The sequence below is a fragment of the Mytilus californianus genome, unplaced genomic scaffold (assembly GCF_021869535.1).
Source record: "Mytilus californianus isolate M0D057914Y unplaced genomic scaffold, xbMytCali1.0.p SCAF_10, whole genome shotgun sequence".
Lineage (NCBI taxonomy): Eukaryota > Metazoa > Mollusca > Bivalvia > Mytilida > Mytilidae > Mytilus > Mytilus californianus.
Genome location: NW_026262582.1, coordinates 6,656,997 through 6,676,795, shown reverse-complemented (window position 1 = coordinate 6,676,795; position 19,799 = coordinate 6,656,997). Strand labels below are relative to the sequence as shown.

Genomic DNA, 19,799 nt, shown 5'->3' with positions numbered 1-19,799 from the left:
TCCTAAAGTGTTCACATGTATGCTCGTTTTTTCATGCCCAACATTTTTAATGGTATCTCCGTACTCCTGCATTTATGGCTTCAGAGAGGATATCTACATTTATATTGTAGTTTCGATTTCAGCACTTTAATGACCTTGCTGTTGTGTATAGAGGTAGGCCCAATTTCTCGGAACTGTCTCCATTCATAGATATAAAGATATACATACCCTTAAACCAGTTCATTTAATTCTGTATTACGTCAAGAAAAGTATTAGATATATTGGAAACCTCTTGTGTGATATTTAGTAAAAGATTATGTTACAATATTCTAAAAACATTCTTTGAAGGCCGTACTTTGACCTATAATTGTTTACTTTTTACACATTGTAACTTGGATGGAGAGTTGTCTCATTGGCACTCATACCACATCTTCTTATTTCTATTTTAATTTCTGTTCTGTTAAGGATGATTGCTACTCTGCTTCAAAATAACAAGCTCTTGAAAAGACTTATCAATTGAAAGTATATGAATAAAGGAACTAAAAAAGCTGAGAAAATTAAAGGGTCTGTGTGCTTGTTTTCGAGATATAAGCCATTGAAAATTTGGCGGGAAGTGATTCTCTCGAGATGCGTATTACATTTCACATTGGCACCTTTTTTCTTTCAAAAACTATGAAAAAATAACAAGGATTTTATAAGATTTTCAAATATGGCTTTTTAAACTTAATGTAATAAAATTATAAAAAGAAAAGTAGGGGTTTGCGTGCAAAATTTTTAATGGCACTACATGGATAAAACCAGAGGATTCCGAATATCTGGTAAAAATTCAAAAACAAGAGAAGCGAACATTCTTAAGGTATATGATGCTTCAAATTTAACAAACAAAGAAAACTATGTTTCATGTACTTGATTGATAAAGTTTTATTATATGTAGACTTTCTTTCAAAAAAATCCTTGGTTTTGTGGAAATCATAGAAATGTACTGCTATTGAATTGTTTTCTTCCTGTACTTAAATTCAACGACAACTTTCCTTTATGCAGTGACCATACCATGCCAATTCCTGTCCAGCAGATATCAAAGATACTGCTATTATCAGAATAAAAAATTTTAGTCATTACTTCCATGAAACAATAACCTCATTGTCCATCATCGTCCATTTTATCCATCCTCAGGTGTTCATTTGCATTCTCTTCTTCCTGTCTAATGATATCTCTATACTCCTGTATCTGTATTATAGGATAATCCATCTACATGTATATGTATAGAGTTGTTTCAATTTCACCACTATTCTAAAATGTCTTTAATATTGAATGAACAATTACCTCATATTTCAAGCTTCTGATCAACTTCAATATGCTCGAATTAAGAATTAAGTCCAATTTCCTCCATTTCCTTTACAGATATAATAATTACAAACGTATCCATAAAGTCATAATTTTAAAACCAGTTCATTCGCTTGTATATCAAGAAAAGTATTCGATGCTTTAAGGTGGTACATAACACTACAGGGAGATAACTCTGTAAAAATCAGCTGAACGTTTTAATCACGTTCTATTGTTCAGGAAATATTAAGCTTCTCAATGATCAAAATTTGTGTTTGCTAAACTGCTATATATTCAATGAAAATTTTCCGATAAAGTGTGTGGTTCAAGATTTTTGAAATTTTTATATTTTTGTCAAAGAGTCAAAGTAAATATTTTGTCAGAATTTTTTGAAAATTGAACGAGCTAAATTAATTGTAGTCAAGGTTTTTGGTACCACCTTAAACCCTCCATTTTAGTAAAACTGTCCAATTTTGTTCTGTAAACAATAATAACTCTATAATCCCTATATACATGGGACGTCTATTTTGTATTTATGATTTTGTTTAATCATTCTTTAATTTGAAGTATCACATAGTCCTAGTAGTTGCTAAAGGCACACTAGTAATCAGTATTAAATGAAATTAAATATGATGTCTAATTTCACTTCTGTTGTTTTAAACTACAGTTTAAGAAGTTATCTTACAGTTGTGTAAAAGGGATTATATAAATACACGTAGAAAAGTCAAAGTCTCTGTTTAGCAATAAAAACCCCAGCCATTCTAAAACTCTTTTGAATCAGACACTGACAATGTCGATATGATTTTTACTAGTTTTTGACATAACACCATTTAGACATTTTAGTAGAAAGAAGACCCAAATGGTGGATGCCCTTATATTTTTCAATTATGGGTTGTTTGCCTGTGAGAGAGCTTTCACATGTTTATTATATCTTTGTTCTTAATTGTTAATTATATATTATGGTGTTTGGATGTATAAATACTCATCCACGCCTGCTATTTTTATTATTGCCCCCTGCTATGGTTTTACTAAGATTTCTTACAATCTCTGTTTTTGCTCTGTGTTTGTTATATGTCAGTGTTGTAATACTGAAGTCTTTACGTCGGGCCTTTTATAACAGTTTTTGTAAGAGTTCTTTTACTGCTTTGTCTATTATTTCCTATTCCGTAATTGTGATCCTTATTCATTGTTACAACCTCCGGTCTTTTTTATTTTTCCTATACCTCTATTTAATTATTATGATTTTACGTTATGGAAAGAAAATTATTAACAACACAACTTCTAGGATATCCACGTGCTTAAACAAACGTATTTGTTATGCCTCTACAGCCAGATTGTTTAACAAAAATGCAATTGGATATCCACAAATTTTCCTCTGCAATGCCAAAAAGTGACAAACCTGTTTTAGATTAACTTCACAAAATACTGTAAGGTCAACAGTGAACGGGAGAGCTTTTTCGCTCTCCTTTTCCTGTGACATTACCTGAAAAACTCAAAACCTTATATATGTGGTAACTTGAACCCAACCTAAGTATGGTATTTGGTGGCCTTCGGCTGTTTTCTGCTCTATGGTCGGGTTGTTGTCTCTTTGACACATTCCCCATTTCCATTCTCAATTTTATTCAATATGTGGGACGAGAGTATCACAACAGAAATCAAGAACACCTTTACCACTTTCGTAGACCTAAAAAATTCAAAAGTTTGATATATCAACATTTAGATAAGCATACTCATAATCTAAAATTAATAAAATTCCAACCAATTGAAACCGTTCAGACACAACCAGGAGAATCACACAAGCAATTTGAAAAATCACGTGAAGTTCGCGAATTATTTTGGATAAAAAGACTTCAAACAGCTTATCCTATCGGTCTTAATGACAAAATATTAGGACAGGGGAACATAACTAAAACTTCAATCGATGTCATTAATATTGTCGATATACGACTTAGAAATAAAAGGTCTCATGGTAAACGCAAAAAACGTAAGCAGCGTATTAAACAACGTATAAATTATACACTTGCTGATCTGTTATCTATAATAAAAAATAATGGCAGACATCAAGTATTATGCAAACTAGGTCAGATACCAATAAATAAATTATATGCTATTTTTCTGGAGTGTGATAAAAAAATTTTTTTAGCCAAATGTATGAATACACCCGTATTATTACAGCCTTTTGTCATCATAGGCTATTTCCTAGTATCGATTAACCTGAAAATCATAAACGACATTTTCTTAAATTAAAATATATAAATAGAGGTATTGATTTTATTAACTTATCTAGTATATTCATTGACTCTACCACCCAAAGCCAAATACCTCCATATTTTGATAATATAGAACCACCTATTATTTCGTATTTTTATAAAAAAAAAACCAGCAGAAGTTTGATTTTTAATTATACGTCAGTTACATCAGACGTCAATATAGAAAATAATGTTCCTTCCACTTGAGACTGTGAAACATCTAGTTTTAGATATGTTCCCTATGGTCATGTCCTAACAGGAGACCTCTAGGTGTAATACCACCAAATCATAGTACGTCACATCCGGTTGCATACGAAAATAGGTCGAAAAAAAATATTCCCTTGAATTTGACAGTTGTAGGTAATTGATCCTACATTTCATTGCAGTAAAACATTTCTGGGTCATAAACATATATCTTGGGTATTTCAAAGCACCATTATTTTTTTATTTGGGGTTTCTATAGAATATTTTGGAAACTTGAGGTTACATGGTTACTAAAGCTTGTACACAGGTTAAAAAAGGGGGAAAATTTGATTGGTTAACTTCCAGTGATGGTTATTTTCTTATATGCAATGAAATGTTATGTGAAATTTTTTCTATAGTACTGGACAGGATCAAACTTTACTCATGCCAAGTATTTCTTTATTTGAAACAAAGATAAATTCTGCACAATTTTTTGAAAAGTGCAAATTTAACAAAGACTAATAGGGGAAAATCAATGGTGGTATTACACCTATTATTTAATATGGGAAGCTGTACATGCACCTTTGACCTTGTGAGCACTCTCATGTGTTAAAATTTCTTGCTATTTAAGTGAAATATTACTAATAATGAAATATTCTGAGTGGATTGAGTCTCCAAAACACATTTTATGAGAAAATTTCCTTGAAATAGGACTTAACCATGAATATTAGTTGACAGAATAAGCCATACTTAGAGTTTTGGGGAGCTTTTTCTCCTTTTTTTTATATTCTGCTATACTAGAAACTTTTTCCTAAGAAATACTTTAATAAATATATAGTTTTAAGTAAATGAAATTATTTTTAAAGCAGTAACAACAAATTATTCACCAAAAGAGAAGTTTTTTATGTCCCTCTCTGGAATGCGGCGTAAATTTAAGTTTTACGTAAGGACTTATGGAAACCTCCTTGGAGACAGTAAACTTTTATACGGATAGTTCATTCAGCTTGAATACTTCAATTAATCATTTATTATAACATTTCTATCATAAATGAGTGAAAGTTACCCCAAAATTTTTATTTATTGGCCTATAAAGTAGACATTTTGAGGAAATGAGAGGTATAAATGGACCAAAAGAGACCTTATAAAGAAGACAAAGAGGTCCATTAGTAGTATTCATCATCCTAAAGTCATCTTTTGTATCATATTCAACTGTTTGTAGGCAGATGAGATAAATATTTGATCATTTATTGGTCCACACTATATTCTATCATGATGCGGCTTGGTTTGGATTTTTCGAAGAAATTTAGCTCGAATCGCTGTAGATGTCGTCTTACATTATACTAGATTTTTCTCAAACTATTGAACTGATTATGACAAAACTTGACAGGAATGCTTGAAAGAACCAGTATTACAAAGGAAAAAAGTCACATTCAGTTTATTTAACAAAAAAGTCTTCTTTAGGTGTAATACCACCAAATCATAGTACGTCACATCCGGTTGCATACGAAAATAGGTCGAAAAAAAATATTCCCTTGAATTTGACAGTTGTAGGTAATTGATCCTACATTTCATTGCAGTAAAACATTTCTGGGTCATAAACATATATCTTGGGTATTTCAAAGCACCATTATTTTTTTATTTGGGGTTTCTATAGAATATTTTGGAAACTTGAGGTTACATGGTTACTAAAGCTTGTACACAGGTTAAAAAAGGGGGAAAATTTGATTGGTTAACTTCCAGTGATGTTTATTTTCTTATATGTAATGAAATGTTATGTGAAATTTTTTCTATAGTACTGGACAGAATCAAACTTTACTCATGCCAAGTATTTCTTTATTTGAAACAAAGATAAATTCTGCACAATTTTTTGAAAAGTGCAAATTTAACAAAGACTAATAGGGGAAAATCAATGGTGGTATTACACCACAACATCGTCGAAGACCTTGAGGTCATAACTTTTCTAAAGAAAGGACTGAAATATCGTCCTCCATCTAAAATAGATTGGAAACAGTTTCGTCAGGTCATTAAAGACGTCAGTCTACTGTAAACATTGGTGTAAACGTGCAAAAATCTGATAAAAAATCTCTAGACAGTTATTTGAATAAATTTATGAATACTGTTAATATTCGTATATCTCGTTTTGAAAACAATTCTGAAATTAGTAATAGGGTCCATGATATTCCCATTTCTAGAATAAAAAATAAACTCCAAGAACTCGCAAAGCGGTTTCTGTTCGTACCGGCAAATAAAGCTGCAAATAATGTAGTGGTGGTGTGACGCATATACTACACGGAAGTTCTCCAAAACGAAAGTACAAATTCATCTACATTTAGGTCCGTACGCTCCACAGAGAGTCAAATTGTAAACAAGCATATCACTGCCACTACCCAGCTTAAAGCCTCTTCCAAACATTTGAAAGTCCCTACTATGTACTGGTTACCTAAATTGCACAAAAAACCATTTAAATTCCGTTTCATCTCCGCATCTAGTAAGTGTTCTACTATCAATCTATCAGTGCTTCTAACTACCTCCCTTAATACTATCAAAGAACTTGTTATTAACTTTTGTAATAAAGCTTATGAAAATAATGGTATTAATTATTTTTTGAGTGTTAAAAATTCTTTAGAGGTTTTAGATAAAATACATGCTTTTGATGGTCCTTTTAATTCTGTTGACAGTTATGATTTTTCTACTCTCTATACTACACTTCCACACAATCTTATCAAGAAAAAGTCTTTTGAAAAATCTCATTACAAATTTATTTGCTGTAACTCGTTTAAAGCCTTTTTCTGTAACGAAAAAGGAAAGTATGCTAGATACACTTACTGGAAATGCGAAGATATAATTGAAGCTTTAAATTTTTCCTGGACAACATATATGTACGTTTCGGCGATAAAGTGTACCGACAAGTAGTAGGTATTCCTATGGGCACTAACTGCGCCCCTTTAATAGCAGATTTACTCCAGTATTGCTATGAATCTCAGTTTATGACCAAACTCAGTAAAGACACGTCATTGTTACATTTGGTTGATATATTCAACAATGCCTTCCGTTATCTAGATGATATTTTTTCGTTAAATAATCCAGAGTTCTCTAAATATACTACCGACATTTACCCAAAAGAACTTACTTTAGCTAAATCTAACATAAACAGCAGTAGTTGTCCTTTTCTAGATTTGGACATTTCAATCTCTAAAGGAAAACTCCATACTAAAATTTACGACAAAAGAGACGACTTTTCACTCCCTATTGTTAATTTTCCCTTTTTAGATGGCGATGGTCCTTTGGCTCTATCATACGGTGTTTATATATCCCAACTCGTTCGTTATGCCCGTGTGTGTAGTGATGTCATAGATTTTAACGAACGTAATCAAAGCATCACTGGTAAATTATTAAGTCAGGGATTTTGTTTACATAATTTACGTAAAACTTTTACTATCATAGATACAAAGATTTGATTAGTAAATATGGCTGTACCTGTAGAAAACTGATTAAAAACGGTATTTCACATCCTAAATTTCACGGTAATATTGTACTTAAAGCGCGGAAATCACTATTTGTTCCGTGTAAACTCATCGAACCTTTAAACTAACTTATTAGTAAAGGCTATCTTACCAATGTTGTAATTAGATCTTTGAATATAGTTTACATTGGCACTAATATCGATTTTGTCATCAGCAAATTAAAACATAACTAAATTTGTATTCTTTTCAAACGGGATGTATAATGACACACCCACGTTCATTTTGATCTATAAAGAGGTTAACTCCTAACTATCCTACTGCCTGTCGATACATTTATTTTTGGCATTGCACAAGTCATGTCTTCTTTGACTGTCCATGACGTTGAAAAAAGAAATCCCTGGGATGTGTTTTAGTTGATTTTAGTCTCTGATGCATGATTTTTTATTATTAATTGTTTTTGGCTTTTAACTAGCTGTCGGTAACTGCGAGTACTCTCAAATCGTACTTTCTTGTTTATTTGACCTGTTGATACTAATTGTAATACTTTTTTGATATTTGTGTTAATCAGGGTTATATCTGGTCTATATACCAGCTTTGATAAGTGTTAGTTATTACTATGAATTTTCACTTCTTCGTACTATGAACATGAAAATTATTTATTTTGTAAAAATATTTCCTTTCTCTATTTGAACTGCACACGTATACCTAACAACAAAATTATTTTCATTTACCTGTGTTTAAAGTAATTGCAAATGGCTGATATTTTTGTTCAAGCATATTGTTTTTCTTAAATTGTTTAACATTTCACAGCGGTATAACATGTTACTTTAAATATTCTTCCCTTAGTTTATTTATTTTGTATTTTTATTGTATCATAGATCAAATATATTTGTTCAGTGTATGTTCACTGGCGTTAATATGTCTTTTGATTGAGTTAAGCCATTTCAATTGATATTTTATAGTGTGTCTTTCTATGTTGTGATGTTACACTATTGTTCCAGATAAGGGTGAAGGTTGGTACCTATTAAAACGTTTAAACCCGCTGCATTATACACCTGTCCTAAGTCAGGAATCTGATGTTAAGTAGTTGTCGTTTGTTGATGTGGTTCATAAGTGTTTCTCGTTTCTCCTTTTTTATATAGATTAGACCGTTGGTTTTCCCGTTTGAATGGTTTTACACTAGTAATTTATGGGGCCCTTTATAGCTTGCTCTTCGGTGTGAGCCAAGGCTTCGTGTTGAAGATCGTACTTTGACCTATGATGGTTTACTTTTATAAATCTTGACTTGGATGGAGAGTTGTCTTATTGGCACTCATACTACATCTCCTTATATCTAATCAATGCATATTTTATGAAGAAACCCCAAAACCCATTATTTTTTCACCTATTGAAAGATGTTTCACTGCCATGCATGAATATAGCTTTAATTTACTGGTCCCAAAAACCTTTTCTGGTAAACAAATAATTAGATATCGTTGAAAAGTGAATAGGACATTCTGAGTAGTAAAAGTTTTATTTTACTGGTGTCACAAGTTTTATTTACTGATTTTGAATGTTGTACTGATGTCTTTGATAAACCCGGAAAGAGTTGGTGCAATGTGTACAAACAGAAACATAAATAATTTATATGTCTCTAGTACACATCAGTCCTTTAAGTTGAACAGGTGGCCATTAAGTTTGTTTAGGGTGTTATATCTGTGTATAATTGAAAGTGATAAAGGGTCAGGTGTAAATGATAAAATGGTTAGTTGATATGTTAATACTATTCATCGGTTTTAGTTTGTACCAATTTTCATAGATCAAGGTAAATTTGTATTTTCGTGGAGATTGATTTCGTGGTTTTGCCAAAGTTTGCATAAAGCCTATAAACAATTTTGAAATTCGTCGAATATTCGAATTTGTGTTTCATCTGTACACACAAAATCCGAGAAAATTGGTATTTAACGAAAATCAATGAATCCACAGTAACATAAGAGAAGAAAACTTATTGAATGATTTGTTGAAAGGGCACGTGCAATGTTGAATTTAATATATAAATGAAATGTGTAGTTGCAATTTCCTTACAGTATCATGAGTATATCAATATGATATAATCTTGGAGCAGCAATCATAATTTATGTTAGATATGAGTTATGTTTGTAAAATAAATGACTTTATACATATTTATTTTGTGCATATGTCAGTATGTGTTTGTGGAGCATATTACTTAATGGTGGATACAAACAAATGCAGTGACTTTACCCTTTTTAATTATGATAAGCTGCTGGTTAGAAGTACAATTTACTGTTGTTTATAAGTAACTTATTTTGCATCACTAAAAGTTATCGTCTTTTGTTAAACATGCAAATTTAACCCGGAAATAAAGCCTTAAGTATCAATATATGTGGATTTAGTTTGTTTAGATATTTACATATATTTTGCATTTATATACACATGATATATTTATCAAAACATCATCAAGTCAAAATCATCAGCAGTACTTGCATGTTATCTTAGTTTCAAAATCATATTTTTTTGCACGCAAAGTTTCTATATTTTATCTGGATCCATCGGTATATGTAAATTGTCAAACATTAAAACTTGACCAACTGCGAAAACCATATTTTTTACAAACAAATGATACACAAGTTTGTAACCGTTTAAAGAACAGTGACATTAAAACGAAATATCAGAAAATGCATCACTCAAAACTAATGATAAATCAGCACGCACGTTTAAAGACAATATTAGATGAATTAAGATGTAGTGGAAGGGTAAACCGGTCCGACTACGCTACTGGCCTTCGTTGTGTTGTTTATGGCAAGTAAATAAACTCATCATAGATACCAGGATTAAAATTTTGTTCTCCAGACGCGCGTTTCGTCAATAAAAGACTTATCAGTGACGCTCTAATCAAGGCCAAATAAATTCGAAGTTGAAAAACATTGTGGAATAAGAATAAGTTGCATGTGGGAATGTTATACAAAACGAAAGCCCTGGAATATCGTATCAACCACAATATATAATACTCCTTATGCAGGCACTAGTTGGATTTTGCTAAAGAGGAATGGAAAGTCCACAATGAAATCATTAAAGTCGTCTCTTCTGTGGTAAAAAATTGTTCTTAAACTAACCTTCATTGTCAAGTTAGGGGTAGACTTAACTGTAAACGTATAATATGTGGTATTTCTAACTTATAGTTCATTGGGATAAATGCAATTAACTAATTGAATAATCACCAAACTTTAAAATATTTATTGAAATCATAAATTCAAAGACTTTCTATACGAAACCAAATCCTTTACCCTGCTTAAATAAAACTCCATTGTTCCAATTCTTGTTCCTGGGCTAAACCGAACCTTCAAATTTAGTATTTACTGTTTCTCCGCCAGACACGTAGTATTTAAAGGTAAGAGCAAAGACTGGTCGGCTCGTCGGAATATTGCATCTGGATGGATGACATGTCTTCCTGTGGACTGTTGCCTTGTACATTAATATCAATCATAAAAAATGTTTAATATTTATGAATCAATTGTTCTCAACCAGAATATGCAAGAAATATTTGCCTATGCACATTGAACAAATATAAAAAAATCAATCCTTCAGTCCTAAATGATTCTTTCTGCAGATAAATCTCATTAACAATTTCATATGATGTAAAAACATGTTACATCCCATTAGAATACATCAGTGAAACCTTTTAAAATTTGTATATTCTTTAAAAAATTACTTACACCAAACTGAGTCACTATATCATAGTCACAGCCTCAAACCAAGATTGCCCTTACAATTATGTATAAAAGGACACCTTTCTTTTGAAAAATATTTGTTTAAATATTTGCCTATATTTCCTAATACTCATCCACGCCTGCTATTTTTATTATTGCCCCCTGCTATGGTTTTACTAAGATTTCTTACAATCTCTGTTTTTGCTCTGTGTTTGTTATATGTCAGTGTTGTAATACTGAAGTCTTTACGTCGGGCCTTTTATAACAGTTTTTGTAAGAGTTCTTTTACTGCTTTGTCTATTATTTCCTATTCCGTAATTGTGATCCTTATTCATTGTTACAACCTCCGGTCTTTTTTATTTTTCCTATACCTCTATTTAATTATTATGATTTTACGTTATGGAAAGAAAATTATTAACAACACAACTTCTAGGATATCCACGTGCTTAAACAAACGTATTTGTTATGCCTCTACAGCCAGATTGTTTAACAAAAATGCAATTGGATATCCACAAATTTTCCTCTGCAATGCCAAAAAGTGACAAACCTGTTTTAGATTAACTTCACAAAATACTGTAAGGTCAACAGTGAACGGGAGAGCTTTTTCGCTCTCCTTTTCCTGTGACATTACCTGAAAAACTCAAAACCTTATATATGTGGTAACTTGAACCCAACCTAAGTATGGTATTTGGTGGCCTTCGGCTGTTTTCTGCTCTATGGTCGGGTTGTTGTCTCTTTGACACATTCCCCATTTCCATTCTCAATTTTATTCAATATGTGGGACGAGAGTATCACAACAGAAATCAAGAACACCTTTACCACTTTCGTAGACCTAAAAAATTCAAAAGTTTGATATATCAACATTTAGATAAGCATACTCATAATCTAAAATTAATAAAATTCCAACCAATTGAAACCGTTCAGACACAACCAGGAGAATCACACAAGCAATTTGAAAAATCACGTGAAGTTCGCGAATTATTTTGGATAAAAAGACTTCAAACAGCTTATCCTATCGGTCTTAATGACAAAATATTAGGACAGGGGAACATAACTAAAACTTCAATCGATGTCATTAATATTGTCGATATACGACTTAGAAATAAAAGGTCTCATGGTAAACGCAAAAAACGTAAGCAGCGTATTAAACAACGTATAAATTATACACTTGCTGATCTGTTATCTATAATAAAAAATAATGGCAGACATCAAGTATTATGCAAACTAGGTCAGATACCAATAAATAAATTATATGCTATTTTTCTGGAGTGTGATAAAAAATTTTTTTTAGCCAAATGTATGAATACACCCGTATTATTACAGCCTTTTGTCATCATAGGCTATTTCCTAGTATCGATTAACCTGAAAATCATAAACGACATTTTCTTAAATTAAAATATATAAATAGAGGTATTGATTTTATTAACTTATCTAGTATATTCATTGACTCTACCACCCAAAGCCAAATACCTCCATATTTTGATAATATAGAACCACCTATTATTTCGTATTTTTATAAAAAAAAAACCAGCAGAAGTTTGATTTTTAATTATACGTCAGTTACATCAGACGTCAATATAGAAAATAATGTTCCTTCCACTTGAGACTGTGAAACATCTAGTTTTAGATATGTTCCCTATGGTCATGTCCTAACAGGAGACCTCTAGGTGTAATACCACCAAATCATAGTACGTCACATCCGGTTGCATACGAAAATAGGTCGAAAAAAAATATTCCCTTGAATTTGACAGTTGTAGGTAATTGATCCTACATTTCATTGCAGTAAAACATTTCTGGGTCATAAACATATATCTTGGGTATTTCAAAGCACCATTATTTTTTTATTTGGGGTTTCTATAGAATATTTTGGAAACTTGAGGTTACATGGTTACTAAAGCTTGTACACAGGTTAAAAAAGGGGGAAAATTTGATTGGTTAACTTCCAGTGATGGTTATTTTCTTATATGCAATGAAATGTAATGTGAAATTTTTTCTATAGTACTGGACAGGATCAAACTTTACTCATGCCAAGTATTTCTTTATTTGAAACAAAGATAAATTCTGCACAATTTTTTGAAAAGTGCAAATTTAACAAAGACTAATAGGGGAAAATCAATGGTGGTATTACACCTATTATTTAATATGGGAAGCTGTACATGCACCTTTGACCTTGTGAGCACTCTCATGTGTTAAAATTTCTTGCTATTTAAGTGAAATATTACTAATAATGAAATATTCTGAGTGGATTGAGTCTCCAAAACACATTTTATGAGAAAATTTCCTTGAAATAGGACTTAACCATGAATATTAGTTGACAGAATAAGCCATACTTAGAGTTTTGGGGAGCCTTTTCTCCTTTTTTTTATATTCTGCTATACTAGAAACTTTTTCCTAAGAAATACTTTAATAAATATATAGTTTTAAGTAAATGAAATTATTTTTAAAGCAGTAACAACAAATTATTCACCAAAAGAGAAGTTTTTTATGTCCCTCTCTGGAATGCGGCGTAAATTTAAGTTTTACGTAAGGACTTATGGAAACCTCCTTGGAGACAGTAAACTTTTATACGGATAGTTCATTCAGCTTGAATACTTCAATTAATCATTTATTATAACATTTCTATCATAAATGAGTGAAAGTTACCCCAAAATTTTTATTTATTGGCCTATAAAGTAGACATTTTGAGGAAATGAGAGGTATAAATGGACCAAAAGAGACCTTATAAAGAAGACAAAGAGGTCCATTAGTAGTATTCATCATCCTAAAGTCATCTTTTGTATCATATTCAACTGTTTGTAGGCAGATGAGATAAATATTTGATCATTTATTGGTCCACACTATATTCTATCATGATGCGGCTTGGTTTGGATTTTTCGAAGAAATTTAGCTCGAATCGCTGTAGATGTCGTCTTACATTATACTAGATTTTTCTCAAACTATTGAACTGATTATGACAAAACTTGACAGGAATGCTTGAAAGAACCAGTATTACAAAGGAAAAAAGTCACATTCAGTTTATTTAACAAAAAAGTCTTCTTTAGGTGTAATACCACCAAATCATAGTACGTCACATCCGGTTGCATACGAAAATAGGTCGAAAAAAAATATTCCCTTGAATTTGACAGTTGTAGGTAATTGATCCTACATTTCATTGCAGTAAAACATTTCTGGGTCATAAACATATATCTTGGGTATTTCAAAGCACCATTATTTTTTTATTTGGGGTTTCTATAGAATATTTTGGAAACTTGAGGTTACATGGTTACTAAAGCTTGTACACAGGTTAAAAAAGGGGGAAAATTTGATTGGTTAACTTCCAGTGATGGTTATTTTCTTATATGCAATGAAATGTAATGTGAAATTTTTTCTATAGTACTGGACAGGATCAAACTTTACTCATGCCAAGTATTTCTTTATTTGAAACAAAGATAAATTCTGCACAATTTTTTGAAAAGTGCAAATTTAACAAAGACTAATAGGGGAAAATCAATGGTGGTATTACACCTATTATTTAATATGGGAAGCTGTACATGCACCTTTGACCTTGTGAGCACTCTCATGTGTTAAAATTTCTTGCTATTTAAGTGAAATATTACTAATAATGAAATATTCTGAGTGGATTGAGTCTCCAAAACACATTTTATGAGAAAATTTCCTTGAAATAGGACTTAACCATGAATATTAGTTGACAGAATAAGCCATACTTAGAGTTTTGGGGAGCTTTTTCTCCTTTTTTTTATATTCTGCTATACTAGAAACTTTTTCCTAAGAAATACTTTAATAAATATATAGTTTTAAGTAAATGAAATTATTTTTAAAGCAGTAACAACAAATTATTCACCAAAAGAGAAGTTTTTTATGTCCCTCTCTGGAATGCGGCGTAAATTTAAGTTTTACGTAAGGACTTATGGAAACCTCCTTGGAGACAGTAAACTTTTATACGGATAGTTCATTCAGCTTGAATACTTCAATTAATCATTTATTATAACATTTCTATCATAAATGAGTGAAAGTTACCCCAAAATTTTTATTTATTGGCCTATAAAGTAGACATTTTGAGGAAATGAGAGGTATAAATGGACCAAAAGAGACCTTATAAAGAAGACAAAGAGGTCCATTAGTAGTATTCATCATCCTAAAGTCATCTTTTGTATCATATTCAACTGTTTGTAGGCAGATGAGATAAATATTTGATCATTTATTGGTCCACACTATATTCTATCATGATGCGGCTTGGTTTGGATTTTTCGAAGAAATTTAGCTCGAATCGCTGTAGATGTCGTCTTACATTATACTAGATTTTTCTCAAACTATTGAACTGATTATGACAAAACTTGACAGGAATGCTTGAAAGAACCAGTATTACAAAGGAAAAAAGTCACATTCAGTTTATTTAACAAAAAAGTCTTCTTTAGGTGTAATACCACCAAATCATAGTACGTCACATCCGGTTGCATACGAAAATAGGTCGAAAAAAAATATTCCCTTGAATTTGACAGTTGTAGGTAATTGATCCTACATTTCATTGCAGTAAAACATTTCTGGGTCATAAACATATATCTTGGGTATTTCAAAGCACCATTATTTTTTTATTTGGGGTTTCTATAGAATATTTTGGAAACTTGAGGTTACATGGTTACTAAAGCTTGTACACAGGTTAAAAAAGGGGGAAAATTTGATTGGTTAACTTCCAGTGATGTTTATTTTCTTATATGTAATGAAATGTTATGTGAAATTTTTTCTATAGTACTGGACAGAATCAAACTTTACTCATGCCAAGTATTTCTTTATTTGAAACAAAGATAAATTCTGCACAATTTTTTGAAAAGTGCAAATTTAACAAAGACTAATAGGGGAAAATCAATGGTGGTATTACACCACAACATCGTCGAAGACCTTGAGGTCATAACTTTTCTAAAGAAAGGACTGAAATATCGTCCTCCATCTAAAATAGATTGGAAACAGTTTCGTCAGGTCATTAAAGACGTCAGTCTACTGTAAACATTGGTGTAAACGTGCAAAAATCTGATAAAAAATCTCTAGACAGTTATTTGAATAAATTTATGAATACTGTTAATATTCGTATATCTCGTTTTGAAAACAATTCTGAAATTAGTAATAGGGTCCATGATATTCCCATTTCTAGAATAAAAAATAAACTCCAAGAACTCGCAAAGCGGTTTCTGTTCGTACCGGCAAATAAAGCTGCAAATAATGTAGTGGTGGTGTGACGCATATACTACACGGAAGTTCTCCAAAACGAAAGTACAAATTCATCTACATTTAGGTCCGTACGCTCCACAGAGAGTCAAATTGTAAACAAGCATATCACTGCCACTACCCAGCTTAAAGCCTCTTCCAAACATTTGAAAGTCCCTACTATGTACTGGTTACCTAAATTGCACAAAAAACCATTTAAATTCCGTTTCATCTCCGCATCTAGTAAGTGTTCTACTATCAATCTATCAGTGCTTCTAACTACCTCCCTTAATACTATCAAAGAACTTGTTATTAACTTTTGTAATAAAGCTTATGAAAATAATGGTATTAATTATTTTTTGAGTGTTAAAAATTCTTTAGAGGTTTTAGATAAAATACATGCTTTTGATGGTCCTTTTAATTCTGTTGACAGTTATGATTTTTCTACTCTCTATACTACACTTCCACACAATCTTATCAAGAAAAAGTCTTTTGAAAAATCTCATTACAAATTTATTTGCTGTAACTCGTTTAAAGCCTTTTTCTGTAACGAAAAAGGAAAGTATGCTAGATACACTTACTGGAAATGCGAAGATATAATTGAAGCTTTAAATTTTTCCTGGACAACATATATGTACGTTTCGGCGATAAAGTGTACCGACAAGTAGTAGGTATTCCTATGGGCACTAACTGCGCCCCTTTAATAGCAGATTTACTCCAGTATTGCTATGAATCTCAGTTTATGACCAAACTCAGTAAAGACACGTCATTGTTACATTTGGTTGATATATTCAACAATGCCTTCCGTTATCTAGATGATATTTTTTCGTTAAATAATCCAGAGTTCTCTAAATATACTACCGACATTTACCCAAAAGAACTTACTTTAGCTAAATCTAACATAAACAGCAGTAGTTGTCCTTTTCTAGATTTGGACATTTCAATCTCTAAAGGAAAACTCCATACTAAAATTTACGACAAAAGAGACGACTTTTCACTCCCTATTGTTAATTTTCCCTTTTTAGATGGCGATGGTCCTTTGGCTCTATCATACGGTGTTTATATATCCCAACTCGTTCGTTATGCCCGTGTGTGTAGTGATGTCATAGATTTTAACGAACGTAATCAAAGCATCACTGGTAAATTATTAAGTCAGGGATTTTGTTTACATAATTTACGTAAAACTTTTACTATCATAGATACAAAGATTTGATTAGTAAATATGGCTGTACCTGTAGAAAACTGATTAAAAACGGTATTTCACATCCTAAATTTCACGGTAATATTGTACTTAAAGCGCGGAAATCACTATTTGTTCCGTGTAAACTCATCGAACCTTTAAACTAACTTATTAGTAAAGGCTATCTTACCAATGTTGTAATTAGATCTTTGAATATAGTTTACATTGGCACTAATATCGATTTTGTCATCAGCAAATTAAAACATAACTAAATTTGTATTCTTTTCAAACGGGATGTATAATGACACACCCACGTTCATTTTGATCTATAAAGAGGTTAACTCCTAACTATCCTACTGCCTGTCGATACATTTATTTTTGGCATTGCACAAGTCATGTCTTCTTTGACTGTCCATGACGTTGAAAAAAGAAATCCCTGGGATGTGTTTTAGTTGATTTTAGTCTCTGATGCATGATTTTTTATTATTAATTGTTTTTGGCTTTTAACTAGCTGTCGGTAACTGCGAGTACTCTCAAATCGTACTTTCTTGTTTATTTGACCTGTTGATACTAATTGTAATACTTTTTTGATATTTGTGTTAATCAGGGTTATATCTGGTCTATATACCAGCTTTGATAAGTGTTAGTTATTACTATGAATTTTCACTTCTTCGTACTATGAACATGAAAATTATTTATTTTGTAAAAATATTTCCTTTCTCTATTTGAACTGCACACGTATACCTAACAACAAAATTATTTTCATTTACCTGTGTTTAAAGTAATTGCAAATGGCTGATATTTTTGTTCAAGCATATTGTTTTTCTTAAATTGTTTAACATTTCACAGCGGTATAACATGTTACTTTAAATATTCTTCCCTTAGTTTATTTATTTTGTATTTTTATTGTATCATAGATCAAATATATTTGTTCAGTGTATGTTCACTGGCGTTAATATGTCTTTTGATTGAGTTAAGCCATTTCAATTGATATTTTATAGTGTGTCTTTCTATGTTGTGATGTTACACTATTGTTCCAGATAAGGGTGAAGGTTGGTACCTATTAAAACGTTTAAACCCGCTGCATTATACACCTGTCCTAAGTCAGGAATCTGATGTTAAGTAGTTGTCGTTTGTTGATGTGGTTCATAAGTGTTTCTCGTTTCTCCTTTTTTATATAGATTAGACCGTTGGTTTTCCCGTTTGAATGGTTTTACACTAGTAATTTATGGGGCCCTTTATAGCTTGCTCTTCGGTGTGAGCCAAGGCTTCGTGTTGAAGATCGTACTTTGACCTATGATGGTTTACTTTTATAAATCTTGACTTGGATGGAGAGTTGTCTTATTGGCACTCATACTACATCTCCTTATATCTAATCAATGCATATTTTATGAAGAAACCCCAAAACCCATTATTTTTTCACCTATTGAAAGATGTTTCACTGCCATGCATGAATATAGCTTTAATTTACTGGTCCCAAAAACCTTTTCTGGTAAACAAATAATTAGATATCGTTGAAAAGTGAATAGGACATTCTGAGTAGTAAAAGTTTTATTTTACTGGTGTCACAAGTTTTATTTACTGATTTTGAATGTTGTACTGATGTCTTTGATAAACCCGGAAAGAGTTGGTGCAATGTGTACAAACAGAAACATAAATAATTTATATGTCTCTAGTACACATCAGTCCTTTAAGTTGAACAGGTGGCCATTAAGTTTGTTTAGGGTGTTATATCTGTGTATAATTGAAAGTGATAAAGGGTCAGGTGTAAATGATAAAATGGTTAGTTGATATGTTAATACTATTCATCGGTTTTAGTTTGTACCAATTTTCATAGATCAAGGTAAATTTGTATTTTCGTGGAGATTGATTTCGTGGTTTTGCCAAAGTTTGCATAAAGCCTATAAACAATTTTGAAATTCGTCGAATATTCGAATTTGTGTTTCATCTGTACACACAAAATCCGAGAAAATTGGTATTTAACGAAAATCAATGAATCCACAGTAACATAAGAGAAGAAAACTTATTGAATGATTTGTTGAAAGGGCACGTGCAATGTTGAATTTAATATATAAATGAAATGTGTAGTTGCAATTTCCTTACAGTATCATGAGTATATCAATATGATATAATCTTGGAGCAGCAATCATAATTTATGTTAGATATGAGTTATGTTTGTAAAATAAATGACTTTATACATATTTATTTTGTGCATATGTCAGTATGTGTTTGTGGAGCATATTACTTAATGGTGGATACAAACAAATGCAGTGACTTTACCCTTTTTAATTATGATAAGCTGCTGGTTAGAAGTACAATTTACTGTTGTTTATAAGTAACTTATTTTGCATCACTAAAAGTTATCGTCTTTTGTTAAACATGCAAATTTAACCCGGAAATAAAGCCTTAAGTATCAATATATGTGGATTTAGTTTGTTTAGATATTTACATATATTTTGCATTTATATACACATGATATATTTATCAAAACATCATCAAGTCAAAATCATCAGCA

At 31.4% G+C, this 19,799-nt stretch overlaps 2 long non-coding RNA genes across 4 annotated transcripts in view; one reads left to right on the top strand and one right to left on the bottom strand.

Annotated features, from left to right (window-relative positions):
• Positions 1–8,863, bottom strand: part of LOC127717532 (uncharacterized) — a 32,458-nt gene extending 23,595 nt beyond the window's left edge. The window contains exons 1-2 of the long non-coding RNA XR_007989226.1: positions 5,659–8,863; positions 1,739–3,815 (exon numbers count right to left, since the gene is read on the bottom strand). This is a non-coding gene — a long non-coding RNA (uncharacterized LOC127717532). The remainder of the gene's footprint in view (positions 1–1,738; positions 3,816–5,658) is intronic.
• LOC127717530 (uncharacterized) overlaps positions 1–19,799 on the top strand; it is a 52,702-nt gene that overhangs the window by 24,248 nt on the left and 8,655 nt on the right. The window contains exon 2 of one of the 3 annotated variants that reach the window (XR_007989223.1): positions 18,988–19,703. The exons of 1 other annotated variant lie outside the window; for it this stretch is intronic. This is a non-coding gene — a long non-coding RNA (uncharacterized LOC127717530). Of the gene's footprint in view, positions 1–8,862; positions 9,579–18,987; positions 19,704–19,799 lie in introns of those variants that run through there. One more of the 3 variants, XR_007989222.1, reaches the window with a different exon arrangement.